A 5,129-nucleotide genomic window follows, 5' to 3' on the forward strand; every position below is an offset into this window, starting at 1 on the left:
TAAGGAACAATCCACTCTCTCTTGATTCCTTCCTTAGTACATAACTCTTGGAAGATGTTTCCTTTGTACTTGTCACCATTGTTTGACTAAAGAACCTTTATCTTCTTTGTGTCACATTCTCCACAAGAGCCTTCAACTCTTAGAATCGACTAAAAACCTCATCTTTGGTCTTCAAGAAGTATATCTAGGTCTTCTTGGAGAAATCATCAATAAAAGAAACATAGTACTCATATCCTTTGAGAGACTTCATCGACATCAGTCCACATACATCTAAATGCACTAGATCAAGAACACCCTCAAGTTTGGTATCGCTCCTTGGAAAAGATGCTTTCACAAACTTTTTCACCACACATCCCTTGCATACATCATCATGCTTTGTGCTCACCTCTATAACACCTATCACTATCTTACAAAGAAATTTAAGTGCTCCACAATGAATATGGCCCAGCCTCCTATGTCATAACTCTCAAAGATCTCTAGGATTATTTTTACTTATGAGTGCCTTAGGAGTATCAAACTACAACCTATAAAGGCAACCACTCCTAATTCTAATAGTTATGGGTGGTTTCCAATCCTTATGCTTAATCAACACATGAGTCCCTCTAAAGAGTACACTATACCCCTTATCTTGAAGAACATATATAGAAATCAGATTCATACCTAAGCTAAGAACATGCAACAAACCATGAAGTGGAATTATCTTCCCATTCTCCCTTTAAAACTAAGCAATCCCTTTCCCAACTGGGTTGAGTTTGGACAAGTTTCCCATAGAAATTTGGATATTGGTGTTCTCCTTATAATTGGAGAAGTACTCTCTAACTCGTATCACATGAAATAATGCCTCATCTATATATCAAAAATACTGTGAGGTTGAACTAACCAAACAAGCTATGAGTGCAAACTCATCTTCCATTCTACTAGCGAGTTCTTTTGCACTTGTTGAAGTTGCTACCCACTTCTTTGCCTTCTTATTTTTTGAGCGATCACTGACTTAGTGACCATACTCATGACAACCAAAGCACTTGACTTTACAAAGGTCCTTTTTCTTCTCACTTTGTGAATTCGATCCTTTGCTAGACCCCTTCTTTTCTTTCCCTTTTCCTGCTAGGGCAACACTTTCATGTTCCACCTCATTTTTCTGACTCTTGTTGGCCTCATTGACAAGACATAGTCTAAAATCCTCTTGAGTGAAATCAATCCATAGTCGATCCCAACTTGATAAGGTGCATCGTCCACTAACAACTTGAAAAAAGACACTCCACTACTTAGTAAACCCATTTAGGGCTATTCTCACTAGCTCGTCATCAGTAAGATTATCTCCAACAACTGTTAACTCATCCTTGACAAGTTTAATCCTGGTGAGGTAACTTGTGACATCTTCTCTTTGGTTCATCAGGGTATTCTTCAACTTTTCTCTAAGAATCATCTTCATGTTGGTGGTAGCATTCTGGTACATATTCAAAATGGCACCCCACATCTTCTTTGATGTATCTAGCTCTAAGATATGTGGAACAATATGATCCTTGACACCATCAAGGATTATTGTCCTGACCTTGGCATCGTCCTTCTTGTATGTTGCAAGTTGTGTCACAATTGTAGGTATAGGTACAACACTAGTAACATAATTGTTAATACCATTCTCTTCCAACAATAAAGAAAGTCTAGCCTTCCAGACACCAAAATTTGAGGCACCATCCAATCTATCTCGATCTCTCACAAAAGCTGAAGCCATCTTAAGGGATTAAAGCAATAATAAATCTAACGAGATCAGGTTTTAATAAACCCTTAATTTCTTTACTAGGATAGATTATTTCTATGGGGGGTTGGGGGTAGCGCCCCTGCAAGGTCCTAGGGTAGCACCCCAAGTGTGCTCCCTATCACATAACAGGGTGGGGTCAAGAGGCAATGTCTCCCAAAAACCAAAATTGCCCTTATATTGTAAAAGGCATAGGCTACTATTTTTCTATTATTCTAGCACTAATTTTGTAAATAAATCAAGCTTGTATAAAAATGCTTAGGGTTAGGGATTTCATGATGAATGGTGATATTGTAGCTTCTTGCGGTGGTATTGATCTGTAAGGGATCATGAATCATAATTAATTTGTAATCACTGGATAATAATAATATTGGACTTCTTGTTGGTGGACATAGCCCAAGGATTGGGTGAACCATGTTAACTCTTGGTGTCTTGTGTTCTCTTTTATGCAATCTACTATTTTCATGTATTTGTTATATTTGCATGTAATTGTTATTTATGTCTGAGGTTAATCCTAACATTCTTTACCCTCAACATTACTCTAATACTCTATGAAAAAGAGCTATTGCAATCATTGATTATTAATCTCCTATCTTGAAAGATTATTTAATTGTCGAAAACTAATTCAGAACCAAATATTGAATAACACCACAACTGCAAGTTCACAAAAATTATGTGAAATAAAATTTGAACACAGTGACACAATATTTTTGAACAAAATTGTCCTTGGAAAAACTCCTAAGGGAAAAAAAGTTCTTCAGATGGAAAATATATTAATCTTCAACAATATAATATTTACAAAAGAATCCCTTGCCTCTCACTGGCAGAACTTTGACAAACTCCCAATGTCTCCCGCTGATATCCCCCACCACTATCCCAACGCTAGCATTGCGCCCTCACTTCTGCTATAAGATTATTCACTTTCACTGCAAATGATTTCACAAAACTTGATCTTCTACTTGATCTGATAACAGTGAAAATACATATGCTATTACTACAAATCTGTCTTCAAGACTTGATCTTCAAACTTGATGGTTACATATACCACGTAGCCCTCCTTTTATTCTACTCTCATTGAAAAGAAAATAACGACTAACAGTGGCTGAGATAAAATAAATCTTAACAACCATAATTAAATTGGTTGTAAGCATCTAATAATTAAACAATTATTTAATTAACCAAGGTTTTCGGTAAAATAAAAAATTATTTAAGTAGGGCTAGACAACTTTCTCGCTACAAAATTTAACACTAAGGTCATGGGGAATGTGAAGACCCTAGGCAATGTGAGGTAAAAGGCAGAGATATCAAGAAATTAATAAAATTAAAGGATTTGGGCATCCTTAAATCTCTTCTATTTCTTTTTGGTACATGTGTATGTATACAATTATTTTTTTCACTAATATGGGGTCTAATTGTAGACACCCAAAAATGGACAGACTTGCAAATTTACATTTAACACGCTTATTATTCTTCTATTAAATATTAATTCTTTTATTATTAATTAATCATCTTATTTCTTCTATAATCAAATCTTTGCATCATTTAATCATTCCCTAATTTTAATTAAATTTATTAAATTTATTTAATTATTTAACCTTTAATTAATTGATCATTATCAGTTAATTAAATTCAATTTCCCACAATTTCAATAATAATTATTGATTTTTTAAATTAACTAATCTATTCCTCTTTATTAAATTAAATTTAATTTCATCTTCATTTCATATCAATTTCAATTTCTAATTAAGCCAATAGACTTATTGTGGGAGCTTTGCTCCTCCATTTGCTTTTTTTGGACAGAACTGTTGTAAGACTGGATGGAAATATTGTAAGACTTCACAGTTTTATGATTTTCCGTTGATTTAAAAGAATCAGTTAAAAAAATTTGGAGTTTCCTTTATCATTGTTACTTTTGTAGGAAAGTTTCTAACTTTTATTTCTTCTTCAAAAGTTTCTATTTCTTCTTCTATTTAACTTAAATGTTTATTAATTAACTTATTTTTTCCCTCATTTCTGACAGTGTGTAGGTTCTATTGGATTTCCTATCAACAATTTTGGTTTTTTTATCTTTTGTGCATGTTCAATTTTTTTTTTCATATATGCAGTTATTATAATGCCATAAGTTTATATACTGGTTTGAATTGCTTGACAAGTTTATCATAATAATAAGTACATAATGAGTAGTTACAAAATGTATGCATATAGGTTATAACAAGTTTATATATTCATTTGATTTGTTTGACAAGTTTCATACAGTAATAAATGCATAATGAAAAATTACAAAAAGCATGCATATTGATTATAGAGAAGTTGAGGAAGCAAATAGAAATGGTAATACATGCATGACAAAAAATAAATATGAACAAGATTAAATCATATTAGTTTTGTTTCAATATAAAATAACTGTTTTCTTATCAATATGCATGCAAAAGCATAAAATAAAGTAGAAATGTTTTTAAAAATAAATAAATATAGAAAGGTAACATTTTAGTATAGATTTCAATTTTTTAGTTTTTAATTTATGTTGATTCATTTTGAGAAATAGATATAGAACTTTGTTTAGTTTTAAAATTTGAAATGATTTACAAACTAGAAGAAATATTAAAATATATCTTATACAAATTTATTTCTATTTTAAAATAAAATCATTTCTACTTTTTAATTTGGAAAGTATTAAGATAAAAATGAAATTCATGCAATTAAATATTGTTTACATACCTTTAATAAATAGAGAGATTTTATTTTTATCAAGGTTTTAGTTGTAAAATTATAGTTTAATTTTATAATTTGAAATTTTTTACATTAAAAGGATTTGAAATTTAGAAATGTTTGTCATATATGTAAATTAATTTCTATTTCTTTTTTATTTTCATAATTTTCACAATTATTTATTTATTTAAAATAAATTATTTTATTTTAATTTCAACATAATACATAATATAAGCATTTATTTACCTATATTATAATAATGTATTCTAAGATCATCATATTCTCACAACTTATAGACCTATCCATTATGTAAATCCTAGCAATAACCATAATCTCAATCCTAACTATAATCATAATCCCAATTTTAACAATAATCATTTTCCCAAACCCTTAACCCTAGGCTAAACCTTAATCCAAACTTTAACCATAATGTAACTACAATGTGACCTTAACTATGGCTTAAACCTTAAACATAATCTTAATCCTAACTTAATTCAATATTGTCTATGGATTGAAAATTGTATTCACCTGCTAAAAATATCAATCCATCTATCTTAATAAATTAACCATTAACCTAAAATTAAGCTTTATTAAATCATACTTAGAAATTGAACCCTTACTCTAGAAATAATGAGTTTTCAATATTGTCCAAAATCTTCTGCAA

The sequence above is a fragment of the Cupressus sempervirens genome, chromosome 5, assembly GCF_028749045.1.
Source record: "Cupressus sempervirens isolate cs-2001-9-10 chromosome 5, ASM2874904v1, whole genome shotgun sequence".
NCBI lineage: Eukaryota > Viridiplantae > Streptophyta > Pinopsida > Cupressales > Cupressaceae > Cupressus > Cupressus sempervirens.